Source organism: Miscanthus floridulus, chromosome 3, assembly GCF_019320115.1.
Source record: "Miscanthus floridulus cultivar M001 chromosome 3, ASM1932011v1, whole genome shotgun sequence".
Classification (NCBI taxonomy): Eukaryota; Viridiplantae; Streptophyta; class Magnoliopsida; order Poales; family Poaceae; genus Miscanthus; species Miscanthus floridulus.
In genome coordinates this window covers 151,326,865-151,342,571 of record NC_089582.1, presented here as the reverse complement: position 1 = coordinate 151,342,571, position 15,707 = coordinate 151,326,865, and positions in this window count along the sequence as shown.

The following is a 15,707-nucleotide window of genomic DNA, read 5'->3' as shown; positions in this document are numbered from 1 at the left end:
TGTATCGAAAACTTGGTAAGGGAGATCAAGACTTGACCAAAACCGATATGATGCTGAAGGATTTTGAAGGCAATATGTTACCGGCTAAAGGGGTAGTATGTGTTGAATTGACCATCGGCAGCAAAACCTTGCCGATGACGTTCTTTGTTATTAATGGCAAAGGTGCATATAATCTGCTTCTAGGGAGGGATTGGATTCATGCTAATTGTTGTGTTTCTTCTACAATGCATTAATGCCTCGTACAGTGGATTAGGGATAAGATTGAGGTTGTTCCTGGTGATTCTTCTTATATCATCGCATCGGCAGAATTAGATACTTATGAGCGAACTAAATGCATATCAGGAGAAGTTTGAGAAAAAGAATTCCTTAGAGTGGCTGATTATGAAATTCCACCGATCCAAGCAGTTGGTTCTGAAGAAGAGTTTTAATGGATAGGTTTGCCGATGATGGAAAATTAGGTCAAGGGTTTATATCGACAGATGATTTAGTAGAAGTAGATATTAGTGATGGCGATAGACCAAGACCTACTTTTATTAGTGCTAAGTTAGATTCCAAGTGTAAGCAGCAAATAATTGATTTGTTAAAAGAGTATAAAGATTGTTTTGCTTGGGATTATACTGAGATGCCTGGATTAGACCGATCGATAGTTGAACATCGGTTACCTATCAAATCTGGATTTCGGCCACATCAGCAGCCAGCGCGCCGATGCAACCCTAATATACTTCCTGACATTAAAGCCAAAATAACTAAATTAATTGAGGCAAAGTTTATTCGGCAGTGTCGATATACAGAATGGATCTCTAATGTGGTTCCTGTTTATAAGAAAAATGGAAAACTTCATATTTGTATTGATTTCAAGAATCTTAACAAAGCCACACCGATGGATGGCTATCCAATGCCGATTGCTGATTTGTTGATTGATGCTGCAGCCGGACATCAAATTATCAGCTTCATGGATGGTAATGCAGGTTACAATCAAATATTCATGGCTGAAGAAGATATTCCCAAGACTGCTTTCAGATGTCCAGGTCATGTAGGGTTGTTTGAGTGGGTAGTCATGACGTTTGGTTTGAAAAATGCCGGCGCTACTTATCAAAGAGCTATGAACTTTATTTTTCATGAATATATCGGCACATTAGTGGAGATCTACATTGATGATGTAGTGATTAAGTCTGGAGATATCACAAAACATCTAGCCGATTTACGAAAGATACTGGAGTGCACAAGGAAGCATGGATTGAAGATGAATCCTAATAAATGTGCATTTGGTGTATCGATAGGTCAATTTTTGGGTTTTATGGTGCATCAGCGGGGCATCAAAATCAGTAGGAAGTCTATTGATGCAATTAACAAGGTGGTTGCTCCTACCAATAAAACTGAATTGCAATCTTTGATCGGTAAGATTAATTTCATTAGAAGATTCATATCTAATCTGTCGGGAAGGATCAAGGCTTTCAGTCCATTATTTGTCAACTGATGATACCGTTATCGGTTCAGCTCTTATTCAAGAATTTGAAGGGAAAGAACATGTTATTTATTATTTGAGCAGAAGATTAGTGGATGCTGAGACAAGGTATTCGGCCATCGAAAAATTATGTCTGTGTTTATACTTTTCTTATGTCAAATTAAGACATTATTTGTTATCTGCTGAATGTACGGTCATATGCAAAGACGACGTAGTCAAGTATATGCTGTCGATACCGATATTAAGTGGTAGAATCGGCAAGTGAATTTTAGCATTATCAGAATTTGAACTACGTTACGAATCGATTAAGGCAGTTAAGGGGCAGGTTATGGCTGATTTTGTCACTCAGTATTGTAATATAGTGGACTCTCTGGAGGTTGCTCCTTAGACACTTTTCTTTGATGGGTCCACATGTGGTGAAGGAGCAGGTATCGGCATTGTGTTGATTTTACCTCAAGGAAGAAAGTATGAGTTTTCATTGCCGATTGTTGCTACATCGACAAACAATCAGGCTGAATACCAAGCCTTGATGAAAGGGTTAGAATTACTGAAGGAGATACGTGCCGATGCTATTGAAATCTTTGGTGATTCTATGCTAGTTATAAATTAATTGGCTGGGATTTATGAATGCCGAAGTGAAGTTTTAATTTCGTATTATGAAAGATGTTTGCAATTGTTGAAAAGGTTTAGAGATTTTCGTCTTGAACATATTTCTCGACTGCATAATGAAGAGGCTAATCGACTAGCTCAGCACGCTTCAGGGTATCAGCCTATTCAGGAAGTGCTAACATCGGTGGTCGATACCGATGACTGGAGAAAGGAGATTGTCGATTATTTAAAGGATCCATATAAAAAGGTTGAAAGACGTATAAAGTTCTAAGCTACCAAGTATGTGCTCCTCGATGATGAATTATATTATCGAACTATAGATGGAGTTTTACTCAGATGTGTTAGCAGTGATGAATCGAAAAACTTGATGGGTGAAATTCATGAAGGAATGTGTGGAGCGCATCAATCGGCTTTCAAGATGAAGTGGATGATCAGAAGGAATGGATACTATTGGCCGACTATTCTTGAAGATTGTTTTAAGTATTTTAAAGGATGTCAGGGGTGTCAAAAGTTTGGTAATGTTCAAAGAGCGCCTGCATCGGCTATGAACCCTATAATTAAACGTTGGCCGTTCCAGGGATGGGCTATCGATCTCATCGGTCAGATTTATCCGCCATCGAGCAAATGACATAAATTTATTCTGGTTGCTACTGATTATTTCATAAAATGGGTTGAGGTAATTCCTTTAAAAAAGGTGACATCGACTAATATGATCGATTTTGTGAAAGAGCATATTGTTTATCGATTTGGTATTTCTCAAACTATCACTACCGATCAGGGTACTATGTTTACATCGGGAGAATTTGATGAGTTTGCTATAGGTATGGGAATTAAAGTTTTAAATTTTTCTCCATATTATGCTCAAGCTAATGGTCAGGCTGAGGCTTCTAACAAAGGAATCATCAAACTCATTAAGCGCAAAATTAAAGAAAATCCTAAGAGGTGGCATACAGTATTAAATGAAGCCTTGTGGTCATATCGGATGTCATGTCATGGTGCAACCAAAGTGATGCCTTATCAGTTAGTATATGGACACGACGCAGTATTACCTTAGGAAATTAAAATTGGCTCTAGGCGAATACGTTCTCAAAATCAGCTGACAGCCGATGATTATGATACTCTTATGAAGGATGAGTTGGAAGATGTGGCGGGTCATCGGTTAAGGGCTTTAGTTAGCATCGAAGAAAATAAGAAAAGAGTAGCCAGATGGTATAACAAGAAGGTGAAGGTAAAGGAGTTTATCGATGGAGATCTGGTCTGGAAATTAATTTTACCGATTGGGACTAAAAGTTCAAAGTTTGGAAAGTGGTCTCCTAATTGGAAAGGTCCATATCGGATAAATCAGCCTGTTCCTGGTAATGCATATATTCTAGAAACCCTCGAAGGGGTCGTGTTTCCCAGAGCATTAAATGGAAAATATTTAAAGAAATATTACCCTAGTATCTGGATGGATGCATAAAAGTATAAGTGCTGATAACAGTCCTATCGGCTAGAATTATACAAGGATGTCAATGTCTCATAAAGTGCCGATGCAATAGACAAGATTTACAAGTTTAACAGGGATTGGATAGCCAATATCGCACGCAGGCGAATCTGGTCGGCTTCCTTTATTTCTTTGATGTCTTCACCGGCAGCACCCTCCACAGGCTTGAGTTTTTTCTTCATGGCCAAGGCTTTGTGAGCCTGGATGTCTCTTTCTTGCTGATGGGCCTTGATGGCATTGGGTAGTTGGCTTTCTTCTTGTTGAGCATGAGTTAAGGCTGCCTCGACTTCTTTCAATTTAGCCAATAGAGCCATCTTCTTTACCGATAAATCTAAGATTTTCTGCTTAAGTTCAGCGCCCGAAGTCTACAAGTTGCCGATGCCCTTGTGCTTCTCATTGGCAATTTGTTTCAGTTGTAGCATCTCTTCTTTGAGTTGAGCCTGAGCTGCTCTATCGGCAATGCGTTGAGCAGCCCGTTGATATTGCAGTTGGCGGCTTTCTAAATGGGCTGCTGGGAAAAGTACTTCTTCGACATCGGTAGGGACCTGGCCACGGATTGTTTTGAAAATTGCCTTTGTGGGGTCCAAATCATCTACCAATTGGGCGGTATCCTGCTGTAACAAGTTCAGGAGAGCTTCCAACTTAGACTTAATTTCTACCGATATTGTTCCCAGTGCAAGGGAAGAACTTGTTTCCTCTCCATCATCATCAGAAACGTCAATGGCAAAGGAAAATAGGCTGTTTGGGGAGTCTTGTTCCTGAGGAAAAGAAAAAGAGGTCAGTTAAGGATAAGTATGAATATTATAAATCAACTAGGTCAATCGGCTTACCTGTTTTAAGGCAATTTCCTGTACTTGGCTGGAGGAAGCAGCCTGGAGTATGCCGTGTGGAGGATCGGCTGAGCTTGCCGATGGGATATCCTCTGTGGCCTCATCGGTGGTTGGCTCTTGGGGTATGATGACCGATGGTATGTCCTGTACAGGAGGATTAACTGCTTGCTCAGTTGCATCGATTGATTCTGGCTGAATTGCAGACATTGGGGCAGATGTGGGGATCGGCATGGACTTCTGTTGTTTTGGCTATGCCTCGGCATCTGTTAAGGCTTTGCGCTTTGCTTGAGCCTCAGCAACGATTAGCTGGGGGGCATCGACACTTGTTGGTTGTGGAGCTTGGACATCTGGTACGCTTGCCGATGTACCTATTTGTTGCTACAAAATAAGTATAAGGTATGATATTTAATAGATAAAATGTAAAATCAAAGGAATACCTCTAAAGGTTTGTTAGAAGTAGTGGTGCTTGATATCGGAGGAATTGCCGATGATGATCCAGCAGCGGCTCTTACTCCTTGATGATTAATGTTAATATAGTTTGTGATCGGCATAAGTAGAAATAAATAGGGTTGTTACCTTGAATGCCTTAATCAGGGTTGTAGCAGCAGCCAATGGAGTGGCCCTAGCTATAGCCAATTTGGACTTGGAGGTGATGGTCTTGGCATGGGTCTTATGGTGAGTCAAAGTAGCTAAGGTGGGGGTATTGTAGCCGATCGGTGATATCGGGGAAACAGGCTGAAGATCGAAGAGTTTTCCACTTTTGCTCATAGATGGTGCTAGGTTGTTAACCTGTCATGAGAAAGTTAGTTACCGATATATGAAAGGAAAAAGCAGAAGAGAGTTAAAAGAAACTTACTGTGTCATTGGGAATGGCGTATTCAGGGTCGATCATATGCCGATATGTGTGAGCAGATGTTGCAAACAGTTGTTCCCTCCACTCTCGCCACCATTGCTTATATGATTCGGTGATGAAAGATACTAGTGTCTAGACGGATATATCAACATCTGTAGTATCGGCATTGGGGGAGAGTTGCACTACCCTGCTCCAATTTGTTCCGTAGGTGATTGTTTCTCTGGGTTTGATCACATCGGCAAAACAAAGTTTGATTGGCAGTTGCCCAAAAGCCAATTAACGGGATACTACCGATGGGTTATAAAATTCATACATGATGTTGGTGTTTTTCCCGCTACCGAATGTGTTTACTGGAATTGCCCTAGGAGTGATGATGGCCATCATGAGTTCATTATCCTGATTCAGAGTGTCATCGGCAAAGTTGAAAAGAAGGGGAATCTGTTTTCTTCGTCAATATAAGGTACCCAGGCCCTATGATCACGAGAAAGACCATTGTAGAAGCTTTGGAAGAATCTGCCGATCTGGTCTTCATTGGCCTCTGTTCCAGGAAGGACAATTATGGCTTCACCAAAATTGAGGGGTGAGCGTGTTGCCGATTCCTCGTCCCCAAGCACGTGGTCTTCAGCAATTTCTCATGGGAATTGTTGGGCAAAGAAGTCCCATTGCAAACATTTGTGCATATGGGCATTCAGCCACATGTTGATAAACCACCATGGGCCTCCTAAGTTGCCGATGGGTTTGCCAAGCAAAAGTTTCTGAGACACTTGATGAAGAAGATGATAAGTGGAGCTCAGAAGGTATCGGCCAAGAGGGAACCTTACACCATTAGCCAAGAGTTCAGCTACGGGGAGGAAGGCGTTGGTTGGTCCTACTGATCGACCACAGAAGATAAATTTTTCTAACCACATATCCAAGAATGTGGCATGTTCCCTCTGGTTAACTGTCCCAGTCTTCTGGCATTCTTGAATGTATCCCATCCAACCGTCGATGTTGCGAGTATTCACCCTATATTCAGATTTTCTGCCATAGATGGAGCCTTCATCGGCAGTTGAAATATCCAAGCCAGTGAGCATGTAGACATCGGCAAGTGTGGGAGTAGCTGGGCCATATCCAAACATAAAAGTGTTTGTTGTGTCTGACCAGAAGTAAGCAGCTGCAATCATCATTGACTCGTTCTTTTGCATATCGGCAATAGATAGCCTAATGCATTGGTCTAGCTTCCGTTCTGCCCAGTGTACTTGCATCGACCTATTGACCCTCAAGTACCAATCTTTCCACCCTTTGGTGGTTTTGGGCTAGGATCGGAATGTATCTTTCCATAAATTCAGAGAGAAATTTTGAGCTCTAAAGGGGATTCTATTAACCTCTGCATTAATCAGATCAGTTGGATCTGGGTTGCTCATTGGTCCTAGGCATTGGACATGTGGCTGATCGGTTGGAATAACTAATTTATTGCGCAGTTCCTAAGTTTAGAGGATCCGAAGAACAAAAGAAAAGAAAAAAATTACCAACTGTATGAACTCGCAAAGACCAGAGGAATCCAGGTAAAAGGTAATGGAAGTGGAACGAACCGCAGGGACGTCGAAGTTGATTGCCATTATCTTGAGGTAGATGGGGGCACGAGCCGGAGACTTGAGGTTGATGCTGAAGAAAAGTTCTTGTTGGTTGAGGTCACGCAGTTGTTCGTCAGAGTCGCCGCCAGAAAGAGAGAATGTCAAAGATTGGAGTCTGAGGGTAGAAGACGAGCGTTCCGGAGAAATCTATTTATAAGCCGCTTGGAGTAGGGGTATTTTGGACTTATCTCTATACCGCGCGCATGTAGGTCGAGGTGGTTCAGATGGATATGGTAACTGTTTGCATGATAATCAAGGGATTGTACAGATGATTTGATGGCAAGTAATCATGACTTGGAAGAGATATCAGTACAGGATATTTTAATTCTGAAAGTGGCGGCATTATTATGTTAGGATATTGCGGATAGATTATTGTTTCGGTATCTTAATCATAATCAAGGCAAGAGTGGTTGGCAATTGTGCGACATTTACTGAGGTGCGTGAATCAGGATTAGATTTGATTAGATTTGATAACAGATCAAGTTTTAGCTTGAAGGATGAGTTACGGTAATTGGGCGAAGGCAAACATTATCTGGAGTAAATTTCGGAGCATTAATGGTTTTATACTCCAAAATTGGGGGGCATGTGTTGACACCGTTTTTTTTTGCACGTGTTAAAATGATTAGAGTGGGCTAATCGGTAGGAGGAAAGTTACTGTATACGCTGACAGCCGATGAAAATTAGCTTGTAAAGATGGTTGCCGATGAATGGTGGTGATCGATGGAAAGGTTGATTTAGACTCGGGCGTTGCCGATAAGGTTGGAGGTGTTATTGTCAATGCCGATGAAGGAAGGCTTGAAGACTACTGCCGATGAAACAGGAAGTATGCCGATGGAAAGGAGGTCGGTGAGATTTCCATCATAATTGAGGCGGATAGGGAAATAGATAGGGGTTGATTTCCTTTTCTATATTTGTTAGAATATGATTCATGTAAGAGTCACGTGTTTCCTTAGATATGGACTTGGTGTCCTAGTTGTGTTTGGTTATGTCTCTTTAGATCAGGGTATAAATATAGAGTGAGGGGCAATGTAATAAAAAAGCAATCAATATCAAGACCAATTTTTACTCCTATTTGCATCTACTTACTTTTCGGCGACTTTGTCAATTTGCATATTTTTCCTTTTTACGAGTTCTCATTGATTCGGCGAGTTGCATAGCTTCAGTGCGACCTTCGGCGATTCTCAAGTTCCGCGTGAGTACCTCTTGGACGTGACTTCCGGGCGTATCACTGTTGTCAGGACCAAAGTGCTCGTATCTTCATCCTTGTCGATTAACAGGTCAAATCGACTAGCACGCTTTGGATATCGATTCGGGTATTAGCCATTTGTGTTTGCAGATCCACTTTTGCATCAACACTATAGAGCAGGTTGAGCGTTGTCATGGTAGTCCAGCTGGGACTGTCGTGCTTAAGGGACGTCGTGTTGCTTTGGAGGAGACTCAGCCTTAGGCGGAGCCACAGCAGCAGACAGAGTAGGTTCAGGAGGGAGAGCAGCCAGAGGAGATAGAGCAGGCACCACAGCTTCACTGCTCTAGTCGTACCTGTACCTAGGTGACACCGAGGGTAGAGACACAGTGGAGGGGTTCTTGTCCGCCTCCCAGACCATAGGGTCCGCCTCTAGTGACTCATCTAGACTTGAGGGCCGCCACGGCCAAGCAGGTGCAGCAGCTCAAATTTGTGCAGTTCGAGGAGTGGTTCCCACCTAGGAGGGATGAGCATGCTTCTGAGGGTTTCTACACACCACTGCAGGAAGATTTTTATAATGCACATCTTCACAGTGGGGTTACATTCAGGTCTCAGAGGGTCTGTTCTATTGAGGCTATTGTAGCAGCTGTAGGAGAGTAGATACGTCCACACCTCTCTTACTTGCTAGGGCTGACAGATCTACTTGGATGGATAGGTAGATATGTTTCATCCTGGGTCTATGAGTTCTATACTTCACTCTATATTGACCCAGGCCATAGGTTTATTCACTTTGCATTCTGAGGCCATGATTATAGGCTAATGAGCTTCAGGGTCCGAGAGATTCTCAGGTTATAGGATTCACCCATCCACATTCATGAGGTTTGCTATGAACATATAGAGCCTCCTAGACGCCCTCACGGCGGTCTTGTGCCTCCTACAGATCTGGTTCGCCCTTGCTTCACAGAGCCATTCGGTGAGGGGTCGAGCAGGACACCTAGGGATCTTACTCCTATAGCCAGACTGCTAGATGCTATCATGAGGAGGACCCTGCTTTCAAGGATGGGATATCATAAGAGATTGACTCGCATTCAGTTGTGGCTACTGAACGCCCTAATGCAGCAGACAATCTTTGATGTATGGAATGTCATCCTTTCTGAGATGGAGGATACCCTTGTAGAGGGATTCAGAGGACATAGACAGCTACTGTATGCTCACTGGATTACATTTCTGATTCACAGGGCAGTTATAGTGAGGCCTCTAGAGATGTTAGCAGAGTATTCTGGTGCTACTACCGAGTTCCCTACATATAACTTGACCCAGATGCTCTATCACAACAAGTCAAGTGTACCTAGCCAGTCGAGCCATCGCCTAGAGGTGCCAGAGACTGTAGCCTAGTAGGATAAGACTATTAGGGGCATTGTAGCTACAGAGGAGGAGCAGTTAGATGCTCAACAGGAGTGTATGGTCAAGAGCAACCCTAGCGATAGCTCAGATGATGACTATCAGGATATCCCTAAGGTGCCTCCTCGACGACATGATCATGAGGCCGATAGCTCTAGTTTAGCTCCACCTACACCACAAACAGACCCCGCTCTACTTGATATCCTTCAGTGGATGAGGTAGGATCAGGCTCGCCAGGCCTAGGAGACCGCAACTATATTTGCACAGTTTCAGGCTAGACAGGATGAGTTCCAGCGATAGCAGAAGGCTATCCAACAGCAGTAGTAGGCCATGCAATAGCAGTAGCTTCAGATGAAGCAGCAGTTACTTAGATTTATGCAGCATGTCATCTCTGCTATTGGAGCTCCACCGCCACAGCATACTAAAAGTGCATCTAGCCCTTTAGTGGTTTTTGGATGATTGAATGACAACGTGATTAAAGGTCTACCCTATTTGCTAAGTGTGGACAGGTAATAGGTTATCTTACAGGTACTTAATGAAAGCCAAAATGATATGTTGTTGTATAAGCAATCTAGTTTAAGTACAAGACAACAATGCAAATGGAATTCATGTAAAGACTTATTTTATTGTGGGATTTCCATGTACTATGTGAAAGTAAGCTCGTAAAAATTAATTAATGAGACATAAGGGATTGCATATGGAATGGTCTCATATTTGAAGCTTGCTAAATTAAAATGAAAAAAATAACAATACAAATGAATGAATGATTCAACACAAGATGTGACTTGATGGCTTGAGATGGTGAAGATAGCAAGGAAAGGCTTCGAGGTACTAAGCAAGGGTAAAGGGCAAGCGACGACTTGGTGGCCGAAGAACCTAGCTAGGGTGAAGAAGGAAGTATTTGTATTTAGTTGAGGTACTAATCAAGCTATGATGGCCATGTTTATGTGGAGGATTAAATCACTATTGGAGTATTTGATGGAAGTGACTTGATACATTTGGGATTATTCAAAATTGATGAATGAAATCAAGTCACATACTCAAGATGGCTATGCTCAAGTGAAAATATCAATATCAACATGTCGGCACCCTTACTTGATGAAGATTGAAAGAGACGATATTAATTCAAAAGAGGTCAACTCAAGCGGTATAAATTCATTTTTCCTTTAATCTTGAGTTTAATAGGTATGTCATACTATTAAGAGGGATGCATCATGTTGATAGATAATGTTTCATAAGTGCTCAAGCCAACCCATGTGAGTTTTGAGTGTTTGAGAGACAAAAGAGCTAATCTGTTTTTTTGCTGGTCTAGCAATACTGGACGTGTCCGGTATTTGCCCAGCAATGATAAAAGTGTTGTTCTTGAGTTGGTTCGTCGAGAGTTCCGGCAATGGTCGGGAGTTCTGATGTCTTGCGCTTAAAACTAACTTGGAGGTTCACTGTCCTGGTCATACCGAATGTGTCCGATATGGACGACCAAAGGCCAACAGCTAGTTTTCAAATGCCTTGAGGGTTAGGAGTTCCGACGATCGGAAGTTCCAGCATGTGTCAGGAGTTCCGACACCTCACAAACTTCAACTTAGTTACTTAGTTTTCAAATATGCCGAGGGTCGGGAGTTCCAACGTGAGTCGGGAGTTCCGACGGTCGAGAGTTCTGACATTTATTAGGAGTTTCGATGCCTCACATTGACACTGTAACTTAGTTACCATTGGGGCAGTACCGGACGTGTCCGATATGGCAACGACTATAAAACAACTAGTTTTTCTAAGGAGGCTATAAATAACCCCAAGCCTCCACTTTTGGAGGCTGCTAATTCTGCTGATACACACACACATTTTGAGCCTTGCCAACTCTCCCAACCCTCTCTTAGTGAGTGATTGATCAAATTTGCCAAACCAAATTGTGGGTTGAGAGAAATTCAAAAGGAGAGCAATCCAACCACTTGAGCACTTGTGCATATTGTGAATCTCATGATTCGCATTTGTTACTCTTGGACTCTTCGGTCCTAGATGGTTAGGCGTTGCCAGAGAGCACCTAAGAGATGTTGGTGTGCCTTGGAAAATTTGTAACGGTCGATTCCATCATCTTGGAATCAACTAGTGGAAGGAGGAAAAGGAGTTGAAAAAGACTCCGGCTAGAGTGACCTTTGTGGTACCCTCTAGGGCTGACCTTCACTGGGTCGCCCGTAGCACCCTCAATAGAGAGTAGGACTCGAACAAGTTCGAACTTTGGTAAAACAAATATCATGTCTCAATTTGCATTTCATTTGATATTTGTGTTGCTCCAGCTCTTGTGCAGGTTCTCTATGTATATTGTCATCTCTGTAGGTGCCTATAGTTTGGTTTGAAGATAGACATTGAAAGGAGCAAGTATTGGATATATCGTACACATCCGGTATTCATACCGGACACGTCCGGTATTAGAGCTCAGGGCTGAATATTATTTGATCTCTGTTCTAACTTTGTGTTGCAGGGTTGTAGCTTCTAGATATATTCTTTATACCTTGTTTACTCTGTGGCTAACTTGTGAGGGGTGGTATTACTCTTAATTTGGAGTCCCTTTTCTAATTATTTTCGCATTTAAAGGTGTTAATTTTTTGAAATGTCTATTCACCCTCCTCTAGGCGGCATCCTAGGTCCTTTCAATTGGTATCAGAGCGAGGTTCCTACCTAAAGCTTCACCGCCGTGAGAAAAAGATGTCGACGCCTATCGAGTTGGAGCCAATTCTTCTCCAAAATAATGGTTCAAACTTTCTACCTTGGTCAATACATGTACTCAATGCTTTTAGAGATATTAGTCCTCTTGTTGAGCATATTATGGATGTAAGCATACCTCTTTCTATAGTTGATTGGAGCAACTACAAAAATTTATCAAAAGAGGAAGAGATATGTGTGCAACTCAATGCTCAAGCTATTAATATTATTTTGAGTACATTGAATGCAGAGGTTCAAGATGAGTCAATCTTCAATGGACAACCACCTTCGAAGGGTGCTCATCTTATTTGGACTAGACTTTTTGATTTATATAGAAAATCCAAATGTGATGATGCACTTATGATCAAGTCAATGGAAAGTATGTCCATTGTGTCTTCATACAGCGAAGAAGCCTCACAAGACCTCAAGAGCGCCGAGCTAGAGCAAGAAGTGCAAGCAGTGCATGACTTGCTATCTGCCTACACATACCGGACATGTCAGTATTACCGAGGCAGCAGAGCAGCAAGCAGCTATTTGCAATGATGCTCAAGCCTGGCGGTGACCAAGTGATGAGTCAACCTCAGTATCTCATGTTACTCATCACTTATGTCTCATGGCCAAGAAAATCAAGAAAAAGAGTAACAAGAAAGATTAAGAGAAGGAGAAAGCATAAGTGGATGATCAAGATAAGAGTGATGTTGAAGTTGAAGATAACTACAACCTTGATCATCTCAACTGCAAGGACAAGTTCATCATCATGAAGATAGTTGAAAAAAATGATGAGCTTGAAGAAGAGATTGAGAAGCAAGAGCAATCACTTCAAAAACAAGAATTGTTTCTCATCTCTAAGATGGAAGAACTAAAGACTCTAAGTGAAAGGTATAAAAAATTGTCAATTGAGCATGCTTTAGTTACTAACTCCTCTTCTAGTGTTTCACAACTAGAGAAGGAAAACTTTGAGCTCAAGTCAAGGCTAGATGAACTATCAAGCAAGTATAATGTGCTACAAGGAAACTATGTTCATCTAAAGTGCTCTTATGATGAAGTAGTAGAATCAAGCATCATGCTTGAGGTGGCTCATGAGGTTGTGATCACATCGGTAAAATTTTCTCAACTTCTCACATATTCACTAACTAGTACACCATCTCAATTAAATATTTCTTGTACTAATGAATGTGCTCCTCAAGCAAGCCAATCTTTGATTGAGCTAAATCTCATAGAAAACATAGAGCTCAAAGAAGAGGTGGAAAGATTAAAGAAAGATATGATTCGGTTGAAGGGTAAGGAGAAAGCACAACCTTCTCAAGATAACCATGATAACATGGTGAAGAAGCTTGAGAAGGGTTCAAACCTTGCTTCCTCTAAAACCCAACAAAAGAATCACGTCTCAAGCAAGTCCAACACAACCAAGAGCAAGAAACATAGAAGAAGGTTATGCTATGGTTGTGGATTATATGGACATGAGTGGGCCATGTGTCCACATAAGAGTTGAGCCGACAAGTGTGAAGTGGCCGAACAAAAGGCCTCAAACAAGTTGGCCAACTAAAAGAAAAGTGATGAACAAAGCACTTGTCTCATGAGCAAGAAATTGGGGCATCCTACCAAGAAATGCCCAATATACAAAGAGGTAAGAAATGAAGCCCAAGTTGCAACAAGAAGATGCTATGGATGCAATGAGATGGGCCACAAGGTTGATAGATGTCCACACAAGCAAAGCAAGTATAGAGCAAATAAAGGTCGCATATGCTATGCTTGTAGAAGAAAGTGGCATTTAAGCTATGAATGCCCAAATGGTAACACACCTAAGCTGAACACATTTGTTTATAATGATATGCTTAGGAAGACCACAAATGGAGTTAGCACTAGCAAGGTGATATGTTCACCACAAACTATTGCTAAAGCCATTTGGGTGCCTAAGCACTTGTTGACTAACCCAAAAGGACCCAACAAGAGTTGGGTACCAAAGTGTGCTTAGGTTAATGATGTAGGTACTTGGTGATGAAATGAAGCCTTCATGGTGGTTGACCAAGTAAATTGAAAATATTTACTCAATCTATCAACCAATTCTTATCATAGTATCCTATATGGTTGACCCAAAGATAAGTTAATGAATATATCATCTACTTCATCCTCACCATTGACAACAAGTACCTAAACCCTATAGGATAGCCACTTTGTTTATTCTATGCTTAATGACTCACAAATAGGCATATTTGTGAAAAATTAAAAGTGGCTAATTAGTTTTACTTGATAATTATCATGTTTGCCATATGATGCTTTTAATAGCTCTCTAGTAGAGCAATTCATTTGTTGAGATACAGGACATAAAATAAATACTATAGCTAAAACAAAAAATCACAAGCAACGGGTTATTTGTTTCTGTCATGCACCTATCGGACGTGTCCGGTATTACTATCGGACGTGTTCGGTATGGTCAGGGACAGAAATAAAGTGTTTCTGTTCTACGTATTCCGGACGTGTCCGGTATTGTAGGAACCAGAACACTAATTGGATTACAATTGAGTCTTTAATCCATATATTTTTTATATATCATTAAGTGACTCAGAAGCTTATGGTTTACCAAATCTAAGTGAATTGTGAGCATCTCTTGAACTCAAATTTAAATATAGCAAATTATTTGGTTGCGGTTCAAAATAGAAAATTGACTCCCAAATTCTTAATAGAATAAAGTGCTAGATAAAAGTCATTCAAATTACTTAAAACACTTATTTAGGGGGAGCTCAGTTTCTATTTTGCACCTTTGTAGACTAACAAATTTATCTAGCATTCTTTGTAGTCCTTTGGATGAAAATGTATCAGCATGATTATTTGGCAATTAAGGTCAACATAAAGATTATCATGCTATGTGTCTTCTTAGTGGTGTTCTTGTGGGCTCAAGGCAAAGGTATGTATTTACATACATGCATTGTAAGTGCATCTAAGGCTCTTTATATGTTAGAATATGCATTTGTGTGACATAGGAGAGATGTTTTTTCAAAACCCATAACTAGCATGTGTAGGTGATGTAAATTTGAAAAACTATTTGAATCTTGGTCTTTGTGACCTAGCCTTGTCATGAGATAATTATAGCTCCCCTTGATTGTTTGATTGACTAATTACACATGACATGACTTTCTTAAGTCCACAATCTACTATGTCTCATAATCTCTCTCTTAAGTAATCAAAATCTATATATGCCAAATATTTGGAAAAGAGAAGTGATACTCATGGCATTTGGATAAGAAAAGTAATTACGCCTTATTTGGATCAAGGACATACATGTTTTTAGATCAAGAAATGATAGAGAAGGGGATTAGAATTAAGTGAATGAAATTTGGAATAAGAACAGCTAGCCCACAAATACCAGACGTGTCCGGTATGCAGGTATAAGCGGGGTTATAAAACGGCCAGTACCCCTTCGGCCAAGTTATTTTTCCTCCTTGTAGCCAACCCAGCCGCCTCTCCTCGACCTTCATTGGCGATTTTGAGTTTCCACCGTGAAAAGGAAGAAAGGGAGATTGGATCGGAGGAGATTTATATCAAGATCGAAGACTTCGGGACTTAGATTTCCAATCG